The sequence below is a fragment of the Rhinopithecus bieti genome, unplaced genomic scaffold (assembly GCF_001698545.2).
Source record: "Rhinopithecus bieti isolate Rb0 unplaced genomic scaffold, ASM169854v2 scaffold_2432, whole genome shotgun sequence".
NCBI lineage: Eukaryota > Metazoa > Chordata > Mammalia > Primates > Cercopithecidae > Rhinopithecus > Rhinopithecus bieti.
In genome coordinates this window covers 2,190,518-2,217,526 of record NW_016804136.1, presented here as the reverse complement: position 1 = coordinate 2,217,526, position 27,009 = coordinate 2,190,518, and the positions used below count along the sequence as shown (strand labels likewise).

At 39.4% G+C, this 27,009-nt stretch overlaps 1 protein-coding gene across 3 annotated transcripts in view; it reads right to left on the bottom strand.

Moving 5' to 3' along the window:
• The window catches only part of MAP3K13 (mitogen-activated protein kinase kinase kinase 13), a 152,942-nt gene that overhangs the window by 103,341 nt on the left and 22,592 nt on the right, over window positions 1-27,009 (bottom strand). Inside the window, exon 1 of one of the 3 annotated variants that reach the window (XM_017866359.1) lies at window positions 13,192-13,508. The exons of the other annotated variants lie outside the window; for them this stretch is intronic. The gene's annotated coding sequence lies outside the window, so the exon portion shown is untranslated. Of the gene's footprint in view, window positions 1-13,191; window positions 13,509-27,009 lie in introns of those variants that run through there. 3 annotated transcript variants of the gene reach the window in all.

Below are 27,009 nucleotides of genomic sequence, written 5' to 3'. Positions count from 1 at the left end.
ACACTGGGGATCAAATTTCAACATGAGTTTGGAGGGGCAAACATCCAATCTGTAGTTGTATACTACCTTCAATTTTCTTACCTGAAAAAATTTCAGTGTAACTCTAATTGTAATATACTTGACACTTTGTCTTCTGTTTCTTGTCTTTTATCACTACATCATATACAGTAGTCTTAACTTAATTTGCAGTTTCACTTTCCACAGTCGATCATGGCCCTTGATCGACCATGGTCCAAAAATAGATGAGTAAGATATTTTGATGAGTAACATATTGGATGAGCAAGATATTTTGAGAGAGAAAGAGATCATATTCACAAAGTTTTATTAGTCTATTGTTATAATTGTTCTATTTTATTATTTGTTATTGTTGCTAATCTGTTACTGTTCCTAATTTATAAATTAATCTTTATCATAGTTATGTATGTTTAGGAAAAATACCTGGTATGTATAGGGTTCGATACTATCCGCAGTTTCAGGTATCTACTGGGAGATCTTGAACCATATCTCCCATGGATAAAGGGGGACTATTGTACATTTTTTATATTATTGCATCGATTTCATCATCATCCTTTTAAAATGGCAGCATATTGATTATTAACTACAGTTAAGTCTTGTTATTCACAATAGCTACATTCTACAAAGCCTCAGTGAGGACTGAACTAGTGAATATTCAGCCATTGCTCCTAGGGGAAGTACAGGGTTAGGTTTCTGTAAGTCTCTGGTCACAACATGCTTGTCAACTGATCAATACATAACCTTGTTTTATGTGCGCTTCTGTTTAAGGACACTTTGCATAATCTATATTGTTGATTTGTTATTATCAAACTCATGGCCAACTGCACAATAACTCATGCCTAAATAAAACTTATGCAGCACATACATTTTCTCTGTAAGGCACATCATAGCCTTCTTGGGCTCAGGGACACTAGATAGTATTTCAACACTATGCTTTGGTGCCATTTTAAACAGTGAAATCACCAACAAAAATGCAAAAAACAGGGCACTAAATAGACCTCAGGAAGGACAGTTGTTTACAGTAGGAGAGCTGAAACAAGAAGGCAGAGCCTCATCTTGTTCCACCCCAGTTGAGAGTGTGTTATGTCAGGTGACTCAATTTTTTTGCTGTTGTGTGCATGTCTGCAAATGACTGTAAAAGCACCAGCAGTATTGATTTGGGGGTTAAAAATAGATTCTAGCTACTAGGTGAATTTGCAAATATAGTATCTGTGAATAATGAGGATTAACGAACTATATTTCCCTATTATTGAGCAGTTAAGCTATTTCTCTTTCTATTAAAATAAATGCTATAATCAATGCTTTATGCATGAAATTCTTCCTCTTGGCTGGACATGGTGGCTCACTCCTGTAATCCTAGCACTTTGGGAGGCCAAGGTAGGTGCATCAGTTGAGTCAGGAGTTTGAGATCAGCCTGGCCAAAATGGTGAAACTCCCTGTCTACTAAAAATACAAAAATTAGCCGAGCGTTGTAGCATGCGCCTGTAATCTCAGCTATTGGGGAGGCTGAGGCAGGAGAATCAGTTGAACCCGGGAGGCGGAGGTTGCAGTGAGCTGAGATCTCGCCACTGCACAGCAGCCTGGGTAACAGAGCGAGACTTCATCTCAAAAAAAAAAAAAGCCTTCTTCCTCTTTTAGGAATATTTCCCTAGGAGCTACTGGTAAAGTCAGAATTTTGATACAGCCTGCTTCTCATAGTAGTTCTTGGAGTGCCTGCCTTATGACAGTTCTTCAGATCCTTGCTACTCACAAAATGTGGTCCTAGGACCAGCAGCGTTAGCATCACTTGGGAGCTAATTAGAAATGTTGACAAAAATCATTCCATGCCAAGTGATCAGAATTTGTTTCTTTAGCAAAATCTGCAGGTGATTTCTATGCACATTAAGTCTGAGAAGCTCGCTATAAATCAAGGATTCTTGAAATTTAGCACGTATCAGCATTACCTAGCCAGCTTGTTAAAACACAGATGGCTGGGCCCTACCCTCAACATTTCTGACTGAGAATGTCTGGGGAGTGGCCTGAGAATGAGCACTTTTTTTTTTTTGAGATGGAGTCTCACTCTGTCGCCAGGCTGTAGTGTGGTGACGTGATCTCAGCTCACTGCAACCTCCGCTTCCCGGGTTCAAGTGATTCTCCTGCCTCAGCCTCCTGAGTAGCTGGGACTGCAGGTACGTACCACCATGCCCAGCTAATTTTTGTATTTTTAGTAGGTATGAGGTTTCACCACGTTGGCCAGGATGGCCTCTGTCTCTTGACCTTGTGATCCACCTGCCTTGGCTTCCCAAAGTGCTGGGATTACAGATGTGAGCCACCATGACTGGCCTGAGAATGAGCATTTCCTCTGTTTTTTTTTGGGGGGGGGTTGTTTTGTTTTTGTTTAGTTTTGAGATGGAGCATCACTTTGTCACCCAGGCTGTAGGGCAATGGCACCACCTCGGCTCACAGCAACCTCTGCCTCCCGGGTTCAAGTGATTCTCCCGCTTCAGCCTCCTGAGTAGCTGGGACTAAAGGCACCCGCCATCATGCCCGGCTAATTTTTGTATTTTTAGTTGAGACAGAGTTTCACCATGTTGGCCAGGCTGGTCTTGAATTCCTGACCTCAGGGGATCCACCCGCCTCGGCCTCCCAAGGTGCTGGGATTACAGACGAGAGCCACTACACCTGGCTGAGAATGAGCACTTCTAACAAGTTCCCAGGTGATTCTGATGGTCCTGGTCCTGGGACCACACTTTGAGAACTATAGCTTTAGCTGGTTCACGGGTAGGTCTCTTGCAGAGTTGATGTTTTTAAATTGCTAATTCATCTTTTTTGGTGAGATGGAGGGAAAAAAATAATGAATGTATAACTCATCAAAAGAAATCTTTTTCGCTGTATAGGACCAGGCTAACCAGGTAGATGGGAACTAGTCATGGTTGGCAGGGGCAGGGCAATATGAATGGGAATTGAGAAACAGAAATAGAAAAAAAAAGCTTTGTTCTCTTGTTATTTAGACACGCTCTATCATTAAAGTATCAGAAAAATATTCTTTTTGTTTGTTTTTTGAGATGGAGTCTCTCTCTGTCACCCAGGCTGGAGTGCAGTAGCATGATCTCCGCTCACTGCAACCTCCGCTTCCCAGGTTCAAGTGATTCTTGTGCCTCAGCCTCCTGAGTAGCTGGGATTACAGGCATATGCCACCACACCTGGTTAGTTTTTGTATTTTTAGCAGAGTCGGGGTTTCATCACGTTGGCCAGACTGGTCTCAAACTTCTGACTTCAAGTGAACCACCCGCCTCAGCCTCCTGAAGTGCTGGAATTACAAGCGTGAGCCATCTGAAAAACATTGAGTAGTTTTTCATAAACTATATTTTATGAATTACATACAAAAGCAGGATAATCTGAGGAATTTGGTAAAAGTATCAAGGATACATTTTGTTTGTTTCTACTTTTCAGTTTCCTGTGATGAAAAATAATATAGAGCTATGAAAGCACAGGTCCCAAAACAAGGCACAGAAGCTTAGCTTCCCAGTCTCTGACAAATCCTTGGCTATCACTACCCAAGAATAAACCAGAAGACGTTTCCTAGAACATGGAATCCTCAATACTATCGTTTCCTTACCCCGAAACTTCAAATCCAGCACACAGCCAATTCAAGTCTATAACTACTCATCAATGTAAAGAATTTCTGGGTACAAGTTCTATGTATTTCAGGTAGATGAAAATGACCATTTCCTATTTCTCATGAGCTTGGTGAAGATTTAGCAGGACAGTCTCATGTATAGGTACTCCCTTGGAGTGACTTCCTTCTCCTCGGGGGGAAAGAGGGACCTTATCTTAGGGTCCTCTTTGCTCTGCATTAATAATGAGGTTCTCTTATCATCTCTCTTTACTTTTCAGATATGGTCAAAGTCTATTAGAACCTAGTTGGCTATTCTTTGTTTTTAAAGCCATTCCATAGCCTATTAAATAGCAGAAAAAAGATAAAGGCTATTTATAAGAAAATTTGTGACAAAAGCAGATTGACTTTAACAAAATCTGGTATCAAAGGTGTAAAATTCAGTTAAAAGAAATCCTTATCATCAATGTAGATAACCTTTTAATCAAAGGAGAGCAGATGATGAGGAGTGAGTACTTTTCAATGTGTTATGCGGAAGCCCTGATTGGAGAAAAGAAATCATTACAGAAAATATAAAGGATTATGTGATTGCTTTTCTTTCTCCAAGAAACCTGGTCTAGTCTGTCTCTAGGTCTTTGAGAATACTTAAAAGACTAGATTAGGGCATAGCTTCGATCATTAACATAAGCAAATGTTCTATTATTTTTTCTTAGACAAACAGATGGAAGGGATTCTGCTCAAAATGGCCAGAAAAGGAGAAGGAAGGGGAAGGGAGAACCTGGCAAAGTCATAAAATTTCTTTGTAAATGGGCTCTTGAGCCCTAATGGCTGTAATATCAGGTGAGTGTTTCCCAGGAGTTTCTATGCTTAGCAAAAATGAAAGTGGGTCTGTAATTTAGGTCTGGAAGTAGTGGCTGGAAATATCCAAAGGTATGTTGCATCTGTTCCTTCTTAGTGTGCATACTATCTAAATTTGTTAGGGGGGGAGGAAATAATTGGTGAGTAATTAGTAAAATGCTTAACCTAACTTTAATCAAGAGATTATTTTCCCTGGAAAAAGCAATCATGGCTTTGCATTTTGGTGAGCTTTATCTTACTAGCCTCAATTATCCATGGTTATCCAAGCCTGCAGATAGCCTAATGTGTCCCATTAAAGGCAGGCAGGCCAGCTACTAAAAATGCAGGCACAATGCCTCCGGGTAATAAGGAGCCTTAGTGGGCTTATTTTGCAAATTGAGCCCTTTTTAGTAATGGCAACTGTGACAGCCCCCCTTTAGGACTCCAAAGAGTCTTTTTCAGTCTGAGTCCCAGATCCACTCCCTTCTGTTTAAGGTGGAAACTGCTGTCCTGGCTGCCACCTGCCTCATCAGCTTAGCCACAGTCTCCCTGGGCTCTGCTCTCCTTTTTTTCTATCATCTTTCTCCAGTCCTTCATCTTTGGCTACCTTAACCTTGAATCAATTCATTCTTTACTTCTCTAGCCTTTTGTGAATCCAGAATTTCACTAAAATGTCCTCAGAATTGCTCAATTCTACTATTACCCCAGACCAGGAATTCACAATGCAAATTAGCACACTGAAGACAATCACCATCTGTCAGCAGGACGTTCTACATTGTTTTTCCTGAAAATTTTTAAACAATTAAAATTGTACAGTTACTGCACATTCTCTTAGGGTTGCCCTGCAACACATGATTGCTTTTGCAAGATGTTTTACCACACTGCTATACAGATATGTATTGTTACTAAATGAAAATACTATATGAAAATTATTATAGCTGTTAGGACTAGACATCAGGCCTCTTGGCTTGACAATTATACAAATGAAGAAGATTGTAAGAAAAATTCCAAACTGATGAAGTGAATATACAAACGAAAAGGGAATTTTCCGTTTTGTAATTTTAAAATTTACCTTTTTTTGGGGGGGGCAAAATCTACAAATTTTAAATACCAATCCATTGACCAACTTGTTATTGGGAAAATTATGAAAAGAACAATTTCCAAAAGCTAGCAATTATCATACAGAATAATACCTTATTTTTACAAAGGCTGGTTATAATATTTATGAATTTAGTGGGTCTTCATTTTTTCAATTTAATATAGTTTTCATCCTTCATCTAGCTTCAGCTCAAGTTAGAAGACAAAAGGAGATAGTGAGAGATGGGCAGAAAGAGGCAATAGGATGAATTCTGTTAGGAGCACTAACAAAGGTCACATCATGAAAAGGCAAACTGAGGTTATTGGATTATCTGTAGCCACATCCCCTATTAGTCCAGATCACCAAATCACTAGTCTAATGGAAGCTTTTTTTTTTTTTTTTTACTACAGAGAACAACGGTCAACACAATTGACATTTATAATGGGCATGCCTAAAGGTGGTAAAGTCATAACTGATCAGGAATCTATTTCCTGCTTATAAGGAAAGTCCGTGGGCAAATCTGAAGGTGATTTAACCTATAATGTATCACCTAGATGTCTCCATCTGAAACAATTCTGACACTTTCTCCTCCTCCCCAGTTGTAGCAGCATGCCATGGAGGCTAAATTTCTATAAAAATACTGTGAAAGGGCTGGGCTTGTAATCCCAGCACTTTGGGCGGCCAAGGCTGGCAGATCACGTGAGGTCAGGAGTTCGAGACCAGCCTGGTCAACATGGTGAAACCTGTCTCTACTAAAAAATAAAAAAATTAACTGGGCATGGTGGTGCATGCCTGTAATCCCAGCTACTCAGGAGGCTGTGGCAGGAGAGTCGCTTGAACCCAGGAGACGGAGGTTGCAGTGAGCTGAGATCACGCCACTGCACTCCAGCCTGGGCAACAGGAGCAAAACTCCATCTTGAGAAAACAAAAAACAAAAAAATACTGTGAAAGAATTGGAATAAAAGTATATTTTAACCAGATTGCCTTAGAAATTGTCACTTGCTTATTTAATGTTGTTAATTAACATCCAGGTTCCAAGAATCTTACAATGTTAGCATTAAAAAGAACATTCGAGATCACTAAGAACAATTTCTTCATCTCTCATGTTAAAACCAAAACTAAGGAAAATTTTTTAAAAAGCTAAATGGGTAATTGCCTTGGTAAGGATGACCTGGTAAGGATGACCTGATTGCTACATAGACTCCTACAGTCTTAGTCCAATTCTTTTTCCATTGCATCCTCGTGCCTTGCAGTAGGTAAAGAGAAAACATGTGGATTTTATCCATTTTAGTATAAGAATCTTCTAGATAAAGAAGGCAGGTAAATGGATGAATGATAGAACCTCTTTATTAAAAACTTTACTATACACCAAAGGTTCAATTCAACCTCTGTTCAAGGTGGTGAGTGTGAAACTCCTGCTAAAGTGTTTTTAAAAGTAAAAGAAATTTAAATGTTTTCAATATTGCCTACATTGGTGGTTCTCTGCCCAATTCATCTGAGAAGCAGAACACATCCCCCCCATTAACTATGCCTTATTATGCAGTGATTCTCAGTGGTGATATTATGGGAGGGCACACATTCGCATCCACACACTTATGTATGAGGATCTATTCTAATAGAGAAGTATGCAAGGTTAAAAGAGTTCTCCACCCAACAGAAACATCACTAATCTCCCCAACATGGCACTTACACAATAAAGTTAATACTGAATATTCACTTTGACTTTTAGGACTTAGAAGAAACTCTCTTTACATCTCAGGGTACCTGACTAGGTCAATCACTGACCCCTTTGTTTGATGGTTCACCATCTCCTTGAGGAATCAATATCCACACATAAACAATACAATGCAAAAGTCCCATTTTAAATTTACCCCACTGCCAGCATGCTCTATTCCCCTCCCATCTTTATTTTTCTCCTTAACATTTATCATTGTCTAAACATAATTTACTTACTTACTGTTCATCTCCTTTCATTAGATTAAAATACGTTCCAAGAGGGCAACAATTTTTGTCTGTTTTATTCACTGCTGCGTACTTAATACTAAGGACACATAATAAATGCTCAATCAATATTGTTGATTAAATGAATAGAAAAATGATGACAGTACCTTTACACTTGCTAATTCTACTAGGTTCTTTTTTTTTTTTTTTAAGATGGAGTTTCACTCTTGCTGCCCAGGCTGGAGTGCAGTGGTGCAATCTCGGTTCACTGCAACCTCTGCCTCCTGGGTTCAAGTGATTCTCCTGCCTCAGACTCCCAAGTAGCTGGGATTACTGGCATGCACCACCATGCCTGGTTAATTTTTTTGTATTTTTAGTAGAGATGGGGTTTCTCCATGTTGGTCAGGCTGGTCTCGAACTGCTGACCTCAGGTGATCCGCCCACCTTGGCCTCTCAAAGTGTTGGGATTACAGGCGTGAGCCACCACGCCTGGAAGTTCATCTTTTCTATCATTCCCTTCAATCACTCTCTCATGCCCAATATATTGGACCGCCACCCTCTTAGGGCTTTTTCTGCTGGCTACATCTAGGGAGAGTATAGCCTGTCTGGGCTCCATGTTTATTATGCGATAATCCTCATTTACCCCCACCTTCTTATCTTCCACTGCATGTGCTGTGCCAACACTTAACCCTATATAACCCCTAACATCTAATTTACCTTACTCTTTGCCCATTCCAGAGCAGTGCTACAGAAGATTTTAAATTCATGCTGGACTGGACCAAGAGCAATTCATGGCAAAACTTAATGTTCACAATCCATGGTAAACAGAAGAAAGAGCACAGAATGAGGAATCAGAGCTGGGTTTGAAAATTGGATATGACATACACTACCTGGTGTCTTTGGTTGAGTCAATGACCTATCTGAGTCTTTTTTTTCCTCATCTGTAAAGTGGGAATAATACTACCTACTTCATATCATGAAGATTATATTTAATTAATTAATTTTTTGAGACAGGGTCTATTCTGTAACCCAGGCTGGAGTGCAGTGGCACAATCAAGGCTCACTGCAACCTCCGCCTCCTGGGTTCAAGCAATTCTCATGCCTCAGCCTCCTGAGTAACTGGGACTACAGGCGCGTGCCACCACACCCAGCTAATTTTTGTAGACCCAGGGTTTTGCCATGTTGCCCAGGATGGATGAAGATTATATTTTAATAAAATAATGTATCTAAAAGCTCCCAACAGGTTTATAGCCATGTAGGCTGGGCACAGTGGCTCACGTCTGTAATTACAACATTTTGGAAGGCCAAGGCAGGAGGATCAGTTGAGCACAGGAATTTGAGACCAGCCTGGGCGACATAGGGAGACCTCATCTCTATAAAAAATTTAAAAAACAGCCAGCCATAGTGGCATGTGTCTGTGGTCCCACGTACTCGGAGCCTAAGGTGGGAAGACAGCTTGAGCTCAGGAGGCTGAGGCTGCAGGGAGCCGTGATCAAGCCACTATATTCCAGTCTGGGTAACAGAGGGAGACCTTGTTTAAAAAAAAAAAAAATTTACAGACACGTAGAAAGTGCTTAATAAATGTTAGCTCCTCCTCTTTAACAATTCCATTAACTTCCAATGATACCCTCACTCTTTGAGTGATTAGCAGAAAACTCAAGCTTTCTGGTATGAATCTTCTCAATTTTCCTCTCTTCCCTCCTTTTCATATCAGAATTCTGTTTTCACTCATTTTCTTGCCTGATTCTGAAAGTCTCTGTCTCTCTTCTAAGACCCTGCATGTCAATACTTTTCAAGCCCGGCTGCGCATTAGAATCAGCTGGGGAGCTTTTTAAAACTACATCAGCACTGGGTCCCACCACAAACCAATTAAATATAAATCTCTGGAGGTGGGAGCATAGCATCAGTATTTTTTTTTAAGTTCCCTGGTAGGGTGTTAAGACCATTTAATGGGGGAAAGAATAGTCTTTTAAACAAATATTACTCAAACAACTGGATATCCAGATTCAAAAGAATAAAGTTGAACTCTTTCTTTATAGAATACACAAAAAATCACTCAGAATGAATCATAGATCTAAATGTGGAGTTAAACTATAAAACTCTTAGAAGAAAACATAGAAGTAAATCTTTATGACCTTGAGTCAGGCAAAGCCGACTTAGATATGACATCAAAAGCATAAACAACAAAAAAAATAAACACTAAACTTTATCAAAATTAAAAATTTTTATACCACAAACAATATTATCAAGAAAGTGAAGGCAACCTATGGAATGAGAGAAAATATTTGCAAAGTATATATCTGATAAAGAGCTTGTGTCCAGAATAAATAAAGGACACTTACAAGTCAAGAATAAAAGATAATCTAATTTTTAAAGTGGACAATGTGTCTAAATAGATATTTTTCCAAAGAAGATATACAGATGGCCAATAAGCACATGAAAAGATCCTTGACATCATTAGTTATTAGGGAAATATAAACCAAAACCACAATGAGATCCCACTTCAAACTTGTTAAGATGGTTCTAATCAAAAAGATAGATAATAACAAGTGTTGAAGAGGATGTGCTGAAACTGGACCCTCATATGTTGCTGATGGGAACGTAAAATGGTGCAGCCACTTTGGAAAACAATTTGGCATCTCCTGAAAATGTTAAACATATAGTAATCATAATGACCCAGCAATTTCAGTCCCAGGTGTATACCCAAGAGAAATTAAAACAAATTCACACAAAAATATGTACACAAATGTTCACAGACGCATTATTTCTAATAGTCAAAAAAGCAGAAACCCAAATATCTATCAACTGATGAATGGATAAGTAAAATATGGTGCACTGTAATATTATTTGGCAATAAAAAGAAAAGAAGCACTGATTTGGCTACAACATGGATAAACTTTGAAAACATTATGCTAAGTGAAATAAGCTAGTTACAAAAGAGCATGTACTGTATGATTTCATTTATATGAAATATTCAGACTGAGCAAAGCTATATATAGAGAAAGCAGATTGGCGGTTGCCTAGGGCTGGGGGGTGAAGAGAAATGAGGAGTGACTGCTAATGGGTATGTGGTTTCTTTTTGTGATAATGAAAATGTACTAAAATTGACTGTGATGATGATTGTACAACTCTGTGAACATACTAAAAACCATTAAATAGGAAAAAAGAAAAGAGAAAGGGAAAGGAAGGAAGGAAGCGGGGGGAGGGGAGAGGAGGAGGGGGAGTGGAGGCTGTGGGTGAGGGAGGGGAAAAGGTTCCAAAGGTAATTCTAATACTGAAGTTTATTTCTGGCATTTTACTTTCTAGATTCCTTCAGAGCAAAGACTGCATTTTCTAAATTTTTTCCTCCCCCATATTCTTACAGAATAATAGCACAGAACAAGGGTGTGGTATTTTTTGATTTTTTTTTTTTTTTTTTTTTTTTTTTTTTTTTTTTTTTTTTTTTTTTTAGCAACAAAGTGTTCTTGGGGAATGTTCTTTATTTTAATCAAAATTGCAAGATCAGGCTGCCACCTGGCAGAATTGGTCATCTTGGTTATCTTGAATTATTTGAGCTCGCCAAGCAATTAATTCAGCTGAAGCACATAGAAAGAGGATAGGCACACAGTGCAAACCAAACTGACTGGTTTTGCCATCCGAAGTATGGTTGTTCTGTCATCTACCAGTGGATGTGGCCTCTGGCCCTTAGGAACCATTCTTTTGACAGTTCCCCAGGACATGGCTCTGGTTTGACTGACTTTGTTTACTAAATAAATTAATTCCTACTTCTGGAGTAGCTTCAATTTTTAAACAGAAAGCCATCTATTGACAGTCACTGATACACAGGATTTTATTGTTTGATATTAAACAATTAAGAGTTATTGTTTTTTTCCCGACAAGTACACTATACATGAAGATAAATATAATGTAGAATACAGTCACTAGGAGTGGGGGGAAAGGAGGATTCTATATCTGCTCTGTGCCTTAAAGGAACAGTTTTACTTTAGTAAATCCAAAGTACATACAGCATTTCTTTCACAGAAATTAGGCTCTCTTTTGGCAAAATGTGCATCAAAGACATTTTTAAAGATGAGTTGGATTATGTAAACAACATTTTTTAAATATCCCAAGAATTTGATCTTTCGAGCTAGTAGACTTCAATAATTTAAAATTACTTGGAAATTGCTACTTTCAACAAACTCTCTGAAGGTATACACAAAAGGAAAATACTGAAATAAGTCAAGGTGTTTACAAATATTGTGTCTAAAATGTTATCTCATTTGTTAAACACAGCAAATAAAAAATAGTAAAATATGAAACCACAATTGTCTGAGTATAGGACAAAGATCTGATTTAGAATCAGGCAGAGGTTCTCCCTCTATTACTCCAGCAAGTTCAAGTGTACTCAGAAATACAAAATGATTGACGGTAATATCAAGATGAGAAACAAAAGACAATGTTACATCCTCGGGTATGATAAGTTTGAAATTAGATGAGTTTACAGTTGGAAGATTCATTAAGAACAACAATTCAAAACATAGCCATAATTTAGAAGTCTTGCTTCACGAGAAAAGATAATGGAAAAATCTAAAAATTAAGTATTGATTTTACAAGGTAAACCTGACAGCCTAGATTATAAGAAATATCAGGCATTTCGCTTTCTCACCAAAAAGAACACCTGGGTACATGCTGCAGACTGGCATATAAATTGCTCAAAGTGAAGCAGTTGGAAAATGCTGTCAGATTATTCGGGTTGAGGAGCTGCCCCAGGGGCAGAACATGTCACAGTGTCACATCCCTCTTCTTTACTCTCACAACTTTCACCAGAATAAACCAGACCCTTGGAAAACAAATTCAATTACAAATACTAACTTTTTGTTAAAACTGCAGTAGCAAACTATCAAACCAACTTCATACTTGGAACATGTCAGAACTTTTCCATGTTTCCCTAACACAGTGGAATAAACTATTTTCAGCTAATAAGTTCATCTTAGGAAAACACTCGTGTGCATTTCTATGCAATATAATTGTGGAACATACATAACCACTTCTTAGTTTTCATTAGAGGATATTGAAAAACTCAGGTGTAAGGATAATTCCCCCTTTCCCTCTAATGCAGTTTTTTAGGTTTTGACACTATAAATAAAGTGTAGGGAGTGACATAAAGAAGAGCTATGAATATATATAAATACACCACTATGGCTCCCGTCATAAGAGCTTTTGAAAAATGGTTGAACAAGTATTCATCTTCCGCAAATTGCAATCGCAAGATACTGACTATTACACAATATGAAACAAAGGCAAGGTGAAGGGTGAGGAACCGCAGAAAGAACGGCCGCAAGGAAGACTAGTGCCCCGCAGGACAGAACCTGCTCTGTCTTGCGGGCCCCGCTTTTCTCAGCACCTTTCTGGTGTTCTGGGCTTTTCCGCTAATACCATCCACATCATCTCTCAGAGAAATAAATCTCCCTTTAAGGAAAGCCAAGCAGGCATCCGAGGTAACGTGCAGAACCGTAAATGAAAAATGTCCACGTCTAGCAGGCAGACAAGCAAAGGAAAACCAGCTGTCAGTTTCAGAGGCTCCTAGCTGTAACGGGGTTTCGGGTTTCTCTCCGCCTCTGTCTGTCTCTCTCACGGTGTCGCCCTCAATAATATCAGCTTTCTAATTACCTCAAATCACAAACACATTCTCTGTCCTTGTGAAATAAATGCTGATGAAACAGGAAAAACAGAGAGCAATACTCACAACAACGAAGAATTCCTACACATGCTGTTCCATTTTCTTGCTTTGAAAAGATGTAAGGTTAATTTTAAAAGCCTTGCAGAATTGGAAAATAAAGGGGAGGGGATTCCACCCACACAATCCTCCAGCCCACCGCAAAGGAGCCCAAAGGCTTGCTGACGTCACAGATTCATGAATGGATGTAAATTGGGCTGGTTTAGGATTCCGCACAGACTTCGCTGTGGTGTGTGCCATGAAAAAAAAGAGGGGCGGGTCCAGAGTAGGCCCGGCCAATAGGCTTCAGGCAGACATGGCCTTCCTTCTTTTAGGAGGAATCTGGTCACAGAATAAACAGAGCCCGCCAATCAGGCATCTGCCACTGCCTTAAGACAGACTGGCAGCTTGAAAGTGTGTTTGTGTGTGTGTGTGTGTGCGCGCGCGCGCGCGTGTGTGTGTGTGTTTCAAGCTGTGATAGTCATAAAAACATTATTATTGCTATTGAATGAAGGAATCAAAATAGAATTTCGGTGGAATCAAGGCTAACAAAAATGCATATAGAAGAAATCCCATCTTTTATTCATTAGAATTCTTTCCTTCAACCCTTTTCTTACTGTTCAGCAATATGCCTGATGCGATAAAAACAAATCAAAGTCAGGAAAACCATTTCTAAAACTAGCAGACTAGTGGACATGTATGCCCTGCCCACCACAACTTGTAAAAGCAAAACTGTCGGGAAGAATGCATGGGAACAATAGTAACTAAGAAAACAGGCATATGGAAAATAATATTGCATGAATGTAGCTGTTTTGTACAGCAGTAACATCTTGCTGACCTTCATGATGTATCAAAAGTGGATATGGAAGAAAAATTTACTACTTCTTTTAAGTAGCGTACAGTGTTTCCTCATTGGTTTATCCAACTTCTGGCAGTCGATTAAGACACAGCTCCAAAAGGGCGCTTAATGAAACTTTGAGCAAATTTTGGTTTCAGTAAGATGTTTTATTATTAACAGCAAAAACAGCTGTATTAAATTCACTCGAAAAGCATCTCTTTCTTCTTTATTTTTACACTTTTCAGTTATACAAAATTGGAAATGAATATATTTATTGTCCCCACTCCTCATCACTACACTTCACAATGACTAATACTTGACAAATACTGACCATGATTTTTCTAAACTTGGGAAATGGCCTCAAATCCTTGAAACTAGAACGACTGTGGTTAATATAAAGCCTCAGTTATGAGGTGTCCAGTGACCAAGAACATTCAGAACAGAGATCTGCTCTATTTCTCAATCAGATTATTTATACAACTGTGAGAGAAGGAAAGTGGTGGCCTGTTTCTAAGTGGTTCTGGAGGGTCTAAACCTGACCACTAGTAAGTATTGCACTTCTTAGCTCATTTGGAAAAGGAAAACTTTTCAGGATTATTTTACACACAGCAAAGCTATTCAGTGTACCGTATATACTGAAGCAATAGAATATTGTTGGCAAACAACATAGCCAACAAACTTCTCTAAAGGAGCTTATTGTGGAATGTCACTACAAAGAACATAGGCCAAAGAAGTTTACTTAGGTAACACGGGAGTGCTGAAGGCAAATACGATATTGGTACACGTCCAGTAGGCCTGAGTGAACCACATTATTTAAGAACGAACAGGCCGGGCGCGGTGGCTCATGCCTGTAATCCCAGCACTTTGGGAGGCCAAGGTGGGTGGATCAGGAGGTCAGGAGATCGAGACCATCCTGGCTAACATGGTGAAACCCCGTCTGTACTAAAAATACAAAAACAAAATTAGACGGGCATGGTGGTGGGCGCCTGTAGTCCCAGCTACTCGGGAGCCTGAGGCAAGAGAATGGCATGAACCCGGGAGGCGGAGCTTTCAGTGAGCCGAGATCGCGCCACTGCACTCCAGCCTGGGCGACAGAGCAAGACTCCATCTCAAAAAATAATAATAATAAAAAGAAGGAGCAAATGGAAAGATGAAGAATATACGTCTCTATTTATTTAACAATGACCAAAGCCAACCAGGATACATTAAAAGAATCAGATTTATAAAAAACATTTTTTTCTTCCAAAACAGTACAGACTAATAGAAAGAGGCAAACTTTTTGTGGACTACGTCAATAAGATAGCCAAGAAACATCAAGTTGTATGTGTGTGTGTGTGTGTGTATATATATATATATTTTTGAGACAGGGTCTCACTGTCTGTCACCCAGGCTGGAGTGCAGTAGTGCGATCATGGCTCACAACCTCGAATTCCTGGGCTCAAGTAATCCTCCAGCCTCAGCCTCTCGAGAAGCTGGGACTACAGGCATGCACCACCATGCCTGGCTAATTTTTAAATAAGTTTTTGTAGAGATGGGGTCTCACCATGTTGCCCAGGTGGGTCTCAAACTCCTGGGCTCAAATGATCTTTCTTTCTCGGCCTCCCAAAGTGCTGGGATTACAGATGTGAGCCACCACGCCCAGCCAAGTTGTACACATTAAATATTTACAGCTTTTTCTATGTCAATCATATTTCAATAAAGCTGTTTGTTGCTGTTGTTGTTGTTGTTGTTGTTTTTTACAGACAGCTAAAGCTGGCCAGGTGTGGTGGCTCACACCTGTAATCCCAGCACTTTGGGAGGCCAAGGCAGGCAGATCATCTGAGGTCAGGAGTTTGAGACGAGCCTGGCCAAAATGGTAAAACCCTGTCTCTACTAAAAATACAAAAATTAGCTGGGCATGATGGGGCACATCTGTAATCCCAGCTACTTAGGAAGCTAAGCTAAGGCATGAGAATCACTTGAACTCAGGAGGCAGAGGTTGCAGTGAGCCGAGATCGCGCCACTGTACTCCAGCCTGGTGACAGAGCAAGACTCCCTCTCCAAAGCTGTTGTAGAAGTTTTTCTGTAAGGTTTGACAGCAACAAAATTACTAATAATAAGTCCACTAGGGATGGGAGTAGTCTCTGAAGCAATTCAACAAAACAAGGTCTATAAATGCTTCTAATAACAGTCACCTAAGATTCTTGGCTCAATATATAACCTGGAAAATAAAAACTTGCTGGCTTTATGGACTTGCCGCTTTAGTAAGATAAACTTGGCCTGGGTGAGCATGCTTCCCATACCACAGGAACATCAGCTAGGCCAACAAAGACTCCTCCATGTCAGCTATCATGGGAAATCACTGGAAAGATAAGCTGTCTCACCAAATTATGGAAGATACGGAACTCAGTCTTGGAGAAAGTCATTATCATTTTAGAAGCAGAAGATAGGAAAGGAGATAGAGGCATGAAAAATGTACACTCTAGAGAAGTACAGCCCAAGAGAACTTGCTGTGATTATGGAGTGTTCCATAATCTGCACTAACACAGTAGCCACATGTGGCTACTGAGCATTTGAAAGATGCCTAGTGTTCTTGAGGAAGCGAATTTTTAATGTAAAGTGATTTAAATTTAGTTAACTCCAAAAATAGTCACATGTAACTGGTGGTTATGGTATGGAACAATGCAACTCTAGAGATAACAAGCCAAGTCCCAACATTATAAGTAATTTTTAATTTCAGCACATGGGCATAGTAAGTGTAGAGGACTGCAAAGCCATTATCAAGGTGAGTAAGCTCTTTTAAGAACCAAATGAATCTCCTCAAACTTCAGTAATAACTGGAAAAAAAATGACTCTAGTCTCGTTATTCACTAATATATTTAAAACTAATTATTAGATAAAAATCTATAGGTAGAAATTAAGGTACAATAATTCTGCTATAAAAATATAAGCTATTCTAGTTTTGGAGTTTTTTTTTTTTTTTTTGAGGAAAAAAGTGTGTTTTTAAAAAAGCAAAACAACTCATTTAAGCCAGAATCAAAGTCCGAAGTATCATGACCCATGGGCAATTTTTGTCAGAAATGCCAGGAAAAAGAAAGAGTTTAGTGATCTCAAATGCTAATACATGGAGACTCAAATTTCCTTCACAGACAACAGTGTGTAGTGGTTAAAAGCTGGTAAAGAGATCTGGGCTCAAATCCTGTTTCTGCCACTTATTAGTTATGGATATTCAGGTAAACCTGAGTTTCAGTTTTCTCATTATTAGAATGGGGATAATAATAGCCTATATTATTGTGTGAAGGTTAAAGTAATATTATAACACATGTAAAGAGTTGCACACAGTATCTACATACAGAAGATACTCAGCAAATGATACTGGTAGCTGGTTTTATTTTGTTATTGAGATTCTGCTACTCTCTCAACAAGGGAAATTTCAACAACTGTGCAGATCCAGGAATCAGAACCATAGGAAATAATACATCTTTATTTTGCTTATAATAAATCTTGAACAGATCTGATATGGTTCGGCTCTGTGTCCCCACCCAAATCTCATCTTGAATTATAATCCCATAATCCCCACGGTCAGGGGTTTCCACTTTTGCATCTTCCTCACTCTCTCTTTGCCTGCTGCCATCCATGTAAGATGTAACTTGCTCCTCCTTGCCTTCTGCCATAATTGTGAGGTTTCCCCAGCCACGTGGAACTGTAAATCCAACTAAATCTTTCTTTTGTAAATTGCCCAGTCTCAGGTGTGTCTTTGTCATCAGCGTGAACACAGACTAGTACAAAATCTTTTCAGGAAATTCTAAAAATATCTATTCGTGACCCAACTTCCAAAGGAAAGTTCATCCAAGTCATTTTCCTTCAGGCGGTTGGGGAATATCTTTGGGGTTCTGAAACAGATCCAGGGAATCTTCAGGTAGTTATGCTAGCTGATCAAGAGCTCTATTCATTGTTTTTAAAAAGCAGCTACATTTTTTCTACATAAAGATGTAGCTTGTATAAAATGATGTGAATTAATTTGGAAAACAGTCTGTCTCCTAGTTGGGAATACTGGTCAGAATTCTCCACTTTCATATCAGAATGTTAACCCTATTTCCACACCAAAGTATATGGAGCCTTGGTCAACAACTGAATTTCAACATTCAAAGACCTCAGCAGATTATTATTATACTGCCATTTTTTCCCTGTCCAGCTCCCATTAAATGCCTAGCTGAGAAAGTGATTTTTAAGAAACATCTAAGGGAAAACATCCTTATAAGCTCACTCAAATCTATCCTTGTGTCAAGGGAGATCATCATAAAGCTACCTGCTATCTAAATATCATTAGCCTAATACCCCTTAGCAGAATAACTATCACTGAGTGTTATGGTCTTGCTTTTATTAAAAATTATTATAAGGAAGATTCATATTGCTTCTGTGTTGTCCATTATCTTGAATGATATCTCCCATGTAAGGAATTCATATGAGGAATTTGTTTTACAACTTAATATGAAGGAAAAATTTTCTGTTCTTGAAGAATTATTAGGTGTCTGTCTACCTTTTAGATGACTACAATGTAATCCACTGAATTTTCATTTTTTTGACCCTGCTGCTGGGAAGCTCAGAGCCAGCTTTAAAATTCATATGTTTTAAAATAAGCTAAGCACAAAAGTTATATTTATATGCATACTTGCTTTCTCTTCCTTGTTTTGGGTTGGATTACTCTATTGTTAACCTTATTATATGCAGTTCTTTTTTATGATAAGCCTTCAAGCTCTTTTTTGAAAAGTTGCTATAAATAAAAATTTGCACTAAATACATATCTGTAAAAACTTTTAAGAAGATTAAAGCCTCATGTTAAATTCTACAGTCCATCTTTATATTAAAGGTACACATTACGGCAAACTTTAAAGAATATCGTGAGTCAATTGGACTTAACTATTCAATATTTTTTATTAAAGGATAATAAAATATCTAGCCAGCTGGAGAAAAGCAATTGCTTAAGATTTTATGCGCTATTCAGAATAAATCTTAACAGCTTAATGAAGCTTTAATGTGTTATTCCTGTCAAAAGGATAACTGCCAATGAGGGATGTAAGATTCTTCTCTGATTGATAACACAAATGTACTGAAGCAAATCAAAAGCAGACAGATTTCTCAATTAATAAAATATTTACCATCCCCAAAATACACCATTCCATAACATACAAATTCTGGCAAAATACCATAAACCAAACCTTTGTAGGATTAAAAATAATATACTGAATTTGCAAAGGTACTTTATACATTGAAAGAGCAAAAGAAGACTTTATACATTACTTTACTCATCCACATAGAATTCACACTTCTTTCTCTCTCTCTCTCTCTCTCTTTCTTTCTTTCCTTCTTTCTTTCTTTTAGATGGAGTTTCACTCTTGTTGCCCAGGCTACAGTGCAATGGCATGATCTCAGCTCACCGTAACCTCCGCCTCCTGGGTTCGAGCAATTCTCCTGCCTCACCCTCCCAAGTAGCTGAGATTACGGGTGTCCGCCACCACATGCAGCTAATTTTGCTGTGTTTTAGTAGAGACGGGGTTTCACCATGTTGGCCAGGCTGGTCTTGAACTCCTGACCTCAGGTGATCCGCCCGCCTCAGCCTCCCAAAGTGCTGGGATTACAGGCATGAGCCACCGCACCTGGCCTAGAATTCATACTACTTTCTTAGAGCTCATGTAAAAAGAGAAAGAGAGAGAGAGAGAGAAAAAAACAACAACAACAAAACCTCTTAACTGTCTAACTTCCATTCTTTTGACCCTGTTTTAATTTCTCCCCTTATTTAGCTAGACACAAGTTGGCATTTCCACTTTAGCCACATATTGCAGGCTATAGAATTCAATACCAAAACATCAGAGTAGTGGATATCTGCCTTTTAAAGTTGGGCGACAGAGCAAGACTCAATCTCAATACATACGTACATACATACATACATACATAAAGTCTGTCTCTGTATCTTCCCCATTTGAAGGAACTATCTCTCCCCCACTTTTAGTTCATATGGCTCAGATGGGGATGACCCCATCTGAAGCGAGTGCTCCAAGAGTGACCACGTGGCACAAAGCTGGTCAACTCAACTCCCTGGTCGTAATAATTAGTGAAAGGATAGACACATCCTCCAAGCCAGCCAATAAGCATCATCCGAGTCATCCCCAGGATGTTTTACAATTATTGATAGGGTGGAGGCTGAACATTTGTTTCATCAGGACACTAGCTGTAAGGACAAGTAGGCAGAGGGCTGTTGTCTCCATCCATATATAGGGCAGAGGAAAGCAGACCAGAGATAAAGGAAAGAAGACAGATTCCCGAAAAAAGCCACTGGGCATCTAACTGCAGTCTTGTCTGAAGCCATTTACTCTGCTGGACCTCCCAACTACATAAGCCAATCAATCCCTTCCTCCCTGCTCCCTTTAAAAAAAGACACAAACAAACTTAAACCAGTTTGATATAGGTTTCTGTCACTTGCAGCCAAGAGTCCTTATTAACACAATGTCATTAATTCATTCTCTTTCATCCTATTCAATAAAACCAAATTAAAATCAGATTCCCTGTACTATAGAATTCCTTTTTTGAGACTAATAATTTCAATATGTTGGTAGATTAACTTTCAAATTCTGTCTTCTTACATGGTGTTTACACTTCTTACATTCTAACTCTTACATGGTGTTTACACTTTATTGTTATTATCTTTGTCATTATCAAAAGTTCAACATTTTAAAGACCTAATATTTCATCTCAACAGCAAGCTCTATCTTTGATATTTTGAAGTCAGTGACTTTCACAGAAATCTTTTACTGTTTATCTCAATTCATCCAGGCTTTAAGATACATTAATTCTGAAGCCCTGGGCAAGGTTACTTAAATGTTCTGTGACTCACTGCAAAATGGAAGTAATTATAGGTATAGCATAGCACCTCAACATGGTAAACAATGTTAGTTATGTTACTTAATAACCTCATAATCAAAACTATAACTAAACATATATTTTATATTTCTGAATTTCATGCTTTTTCTCATAGGTTATTCTTATTCTGTGGTTGACAGATTATAACTTTGAATCTCTTAATTTTTTTCTATTTTCTCTACTCAAAGGTTATAAAAGCATATTTTCCTGTGACCTATCCTTTTCTGACTTTCATTTTAAAGTCAATTCTGAGTTCCCTTTGCTTTTTGGTTGTTTGGTTGGTTTTTATGAGACGGAGTCTCACTCACTCTGTCGCCCAGGCTGGAGTGCAGCGGTGTGATCTCAGCTCACTGAAACCTCTGCCTCCCGGGTTCAAGTGATTCTCCTGCCTCAGCCTCCCAAGTAGCTGGGATTTCAGGTGTATGCCACTATGCCTGGTCAATTTTTTTTTGAGACAGAGTTTTGCTCTGTCACCCAGGCTGGACTGCAGTGTCACGATCTTGGCTCACTGCAACCTCCATTTCTTGGGCTCAAGCGATTCTCCTGCCTCGGCCTCCCGAGTAGCTGGGCTTACAGGTGTGCACCACAACGCCAGGCTAATTTTTCCATTTTTAGTAGAGACGAGTTTTCGTCATGTTGGCCAGTCTCAAACTCCTGACCTCAAGTGATCTGCCCGCCTCGGCCTCCCAAAGTGCTGGGATTACAGGCGTGAGCCACCACGCCCAGCCTTAACGTATCTTCATTATATTGCACTCTTTTGGAAGTTCAGATACCTAAATTCCAGAAATAATAATTGGGAGCAAATCTGGTCCTAGACATTCTTTGTAAACGATCTTGTACTGCACTTTACAGTTTACAAATTTCTTTAAAATAGGGTAGTTGTTAGTTCCATTTTACATGTAAGAAAATAAGGGCCCCAGGGAGATTGGCTCATCTAATATAGCTTTTACCTAAACTCTGTTATCTACTGAAAACTGACTATACTTTTAAATTATATCCGTTACCCATTAACCCTCCCCTTTAAAGACCTGTTTTCATCATCCAATGAGTAAAATTAAAGATCAATTTTTAAGAAGTAGCAATGCAAAGATTAAAAAGCCAGTCCCTAAGTATCAAGGAGCTTTGGTGAGATGAGTAACTATACAAAATGGTGTGGATGTTGAATTAGTGGGGCAGACACGAATGTTTTACCTGAATCTGGGAAACAATACTACTAGAAAGGTAACTGAAATTTGGGGGCAATAATAGTCTTCCTTGCATGGGACCATCCTACACACAGCAACACATTTAGTACCCTGCCACCCATGCTTATAACAGTCCCTGTGTTGTTCTTGAGGCATCTTTATTCTTGTCATATTTGTCTCCAAGGGACTTAGATGTTTCCCTAAGGGACGGGACGAATGGGGGCAACGGGTACACTCCCCATGCATTTGCTTCCCTAGGCACTTGGATTGCCATTGCCCTGGTTTGAAGCCTACAGGTTAGGCTACCGGGTGGTGCTCTCTGCTGCCCTCTGTTGACATAGAGAGGTAGGAGCAGACCCTTAGCAGATAGATATGTCCCGTCCCTTAGGGAAACATCTAAGTCCCCTGGAGACATATATGACAAGAACAAAGATGCCTCAAGTTGAGGCTCATCAAGAGCTCTGGGAATGTGAAGTGAGGCTGAGTCAAGGCCAGGAGCCGTTCTTCCTAGACCAGACGATAGCCGACTTTTATGATTTACTTATCTTTGGCAAGTTGGCACAATTGTGAAGGGAATAAAGGCTTGTCCTTACACAAACACAGCCTGGTCTAATGCTGCAGTTTGCTCTACTAGCCCCAGTCTGCACTGCCACTCTCTTACCCAGAGCTTGAATTAAGTCTTTCTTCTTTTTGATGGAATGATCATTTGGGGTGGGTGGGGGCAGGGGGTGTTTATGGTCAGTTTCAATAAGGAGGTAGACCTTGAAGGGGAAGGATTTGGGGAAACTGGATATGAGAGAGCAGGGACAATTCCCCCAAGGTCCACATCAAATGTAAAACTGGTAAGGCACACATTAGTACTTTTCATTCTAATATAAGATTACAGTGTGTGAGTACAGCAAGTGAAGAACTAGAAGTTAAAGATGATAAGATATTAACACTGAATCAGTAAAGTGTGAAGTCAGTGTTTAAAATGAGCCTTATATAACCATCCATAAACAGGTCCATACTACGTAGAGTCATACTGTTAAGTCAAATTTAGCCTACAGCGGCCTCTTTATGTATTTAAGTTTGGCCTAAAGATTTTTCTGTACATCGTAAACTGTAACAAGTGGAGGTGTAAACCAAGTGTAGCCCACACCTATGCCAGTCACTGGGTTTTGCCAATCAAATGTAGCCAACTGTTCGAACCACGTTCAAATAAGGCAAATGCCGAGCTGGAACCAACCCAGCTGTTTCTGCACCTTGCTTTCATTTTCTGTACTGTCACTTTCCCTTTGCTGTCTTTAAATCCTCTTCCATCCCATGGCTGCGCTGGAGTCCCTCTGAATCTGCTGTTATTCTGGGGGCTGCCGAATTCACGAATCGTTCATTGTTCAATTAAACTCCTTTAAATTTAATTTGGCTGAAGTTTTTCTTTTAACAATATCCAGCACTATAGTCATCTCTTTACTATTAACACTGATGAAGGGGACAGAGGGGCAGAACCCAAAATCTTTCAGGGAAAAACTCTGTTTTAAAGTATACTCATGAAAGTAATTATACGTTATGTCCAGGAAATACACTTAAAATTAAATAATGAAGCCGCATTGGAAAGCTCTTGGTTTTCCATTACGTGTAATTGTTCTACTCCAAGATAGAACAGTAATATCTTTACGTCAAGTAGTAAAAGATAGTAGTCGCTACTAGCAGCAACCTGCCCTGAATCGATCGATTTCTATTGTATTTTTAAAATTTTACTTCATAGGTTCCAATCTAGTCTGTTCAACTAGGTTGAGAAATAAGCTGTACAGGTAGCAGTCATTAAACAAGTAATAAGTAGATACAGGAGAATATAGGAGTGAGGAAGGGGGCTGGCCACAGTGCTGACTTAGATACTCTGAACATCAATATATAAATCAAGTATACATATTTTTAATGCATGCCATCTATGTTCAAGATAACTTAACATATGCTGGTTTATATACATATAGGGATAAATCACAGAACCTGATCTCAGCCTATTTCATTAGACAAGAAACACAATAAATAGGAAAATAAAAATTGTTTTAGTGGCTTAAAATTATAACAGAAGGTATAGTGGTAGAGATTGTCCTCCAATATCCAATCTTTCCTCTTTCCTTTAGGTAAAAGAATCCTTGATCCCCACTCCTACTTTTATTTTTTGAGATGGAGTTTTGCTCTGTTGCCCAGGCTGGAGTGCAGTAGTGTGATCTTGGCTCACTGCAACCTCCGCCTCCTGGGTTCAAGTGATTCTCCTGCCTCAGCCTCCTGAGTAGCTGGGATTACAGGCATGCACCACCATGCCCGGCTAATTTTGTATTTTTAGTAGAGATGGGGTTTCTCCATGTTGGTCAGGCTGGTCTCGAACTTCCAACCTTAGGTGATCTGCCTGCCTCGGCCTCCCAAAGTGCTGGGATTACGGGAGTGAGCCACCGCGCCCGGCCCCCACTTCTACTTTTAAAGTTTTAGGTAGGTACACAGCCACTCTGCTAAAGATTTCTGTACTTTCCTGGCTGTACACGTGACCACATGACTAAGTTCTAGTCAATGAGATGTGAGTGAGTGATGTTTGCAACTTCCAGGTTTTCTTAGAGATGAAGCTGCTGCCCTGGACTCTTTTTTCCCCATTGCCACACTGAGTCAACTTGTACTATGCAGATGATGACAACACCCTAGGCAATGGCAGAACAACAAATAGAAGTAACCCTGGGCTTTGAATATTCTAATGAATCAAAGCTGTCTATCTGTCCTAAATTATCTGCCTGCTTTAGGGTTGCTAATGATGAGTGTTCTTCCTTTTATGAGGGACCAAATTTTTTGAGACTCTGTTGCTGCTACTTACTCTGTATCCCAACTAATACATGCTGCTAATTGGTGTTATGTGGCTATTTATTAAATGAGATCAGTAAATGATTGCTTTAGACATTCTGAGAATTAATTACTCAGAGAAACAAGATACTGGGAGAAGTCTTTTTTTTTTTTCTTGAGACAGAGTCTCGCTCAGTCACCCAGGCTGGAGTGCAGTGGTGCGATCTCAGCTCACTGCAAGCTCCGCCTCCCAGGTTCACGCCATTCTCCTGTCTCAGCCTCCCAAGTAGCTGGGACTACAGGTGCCTGCTGCCACGCTCGGCTAATTTTTTGCATTTTTAGTAGAGATGGGGTTTCCCCGTGTTAGCCAGGATGGTCTTGATCTACTGACCTCGTGATCCACCCGCCTCGGCCTCCCAAAGTGCTGGGATTACAGGCGTGAGCCACCGTGCCCGGCCTACTGGGAGAAATCTTAAAACTCAATCTACTCTGTCTTCCGTTTTTAAACATATGAATAAATGCAAGTTCAGAGATTTGTCCACAGTCTTGGAATTCATGGCAGAGCCAGGAATTGATTACCAGTCTCCTGGGATCTTCTTTGCATGACATCATCCCATCTGTGGATAACAGTGACCACTAATACTGCCTCTTTCTTTGGCAGAGTCAGTTAACATTCACTCAGTAATCCTGGGACATAGAAAACTGTCCTCAATTCTAAAGGAAAGCCAACAAGAATTTTTAAAATCAGATTTAAAAAAACCTTTATTTTAGTTTCAGGCATACATGTACAGGTTTGTTATACAGATAAATTGTGTGTCATGGGGGCTCGGTGTACAGATTATCTCATCACCCAGGTAATAAGCATAGTGCCCAATAGGTAGTTTTTTAGTCTGCATCCTCCTCCCATCCTCCACCTTCAAATAGGTCCTGATATCTATTGTCCATGTGTACTCAATGTTTAGCTCCCACTTATAAGTGAGAACATGTGGTATTTAGTGTTCTGTTCCTGGATTAGTTCACTTAGGATAATGGCCTCCAGCTCCATCCATGTTGCTGCACAGAACATTATCTCATTCTTTTTTATGGCTGTGTAGTATTCCATGGTGTATATGTACCACATTTTCTTTATCCAGTCTACTGTTGAAAGGTTGATTCCATGTTTGAGCTATAGTGAAGAGTGCCATGATGATGATATGCATGTACGTGTCTTTATGGAAGAACGATTTCTTTTCCTTTGAGTGTATACTGAATCATGGGACTGCTATGTCGAATGGCAGTTCTGTTTTAAGTTCTTTGAGAAATTGTCAAACTGCTTTCCACAATGGCTGAACTATTTACATTCCTGCCAACAGGGTATACGCGTTCCCTTTTCTCTGTGACCTTGCCAGAATATGTTATTTTTTGACTTTCTAGTAATAGCCATTCTGATTGGTGTGAAAATCACATATTTTGTCTCAAAAGTATCTGAAACGTAACATAAGAGAAAATGCTAGCATACCATATAGTATGATGAAAACAAGAATGAACAAACAAGAAACATGGACCCAAGCAATTATAGTCAGAGATCCAACAAGATATAAGTGAAAATGGTCAAAAAAGTGTCATAGGAAGCTGGGCGCAGTGGCTCACGACTGTAGTCTCAACACTTTGGGAGGCTGAGGCAGGTGGATCATCTGAGGTCACAAGTTTGAGACTAGCCTGACCAACATGGTGAAACCCCGTCTCCACTAAAAATACAAAAAATTAGCCAGGCGTGGTGATGCATGCCTGTAATCCCAGCTACTCAGGAGGCTGAGGCAGGAGAACCGCTTGAACCCGGGAGGCGGAGGTTGTAGTGAGCCGAGATTGCGCCATTGCACTCCAGCCTGGGCAACAAGAGCAAAGCTCTGTCTTAAAAAAAAAAAAAAAAAAAAAAAAAGGTGTCACAGAAGCAGTTCTGATAACAGAAGTGCTTTGGAAATATATGATTCGAGAATCTTTGGATCAATTCATAAGTGCTCTGTTGAACCTAATAAAATATGCTAGGGTCTGGAAATGTATTTTAAATTCTTATAAAAATTTCTATTTTTCTGTGGCCTGGAAAATTTTGATGCTTTAATCTTTTAAAAACCACCTCAG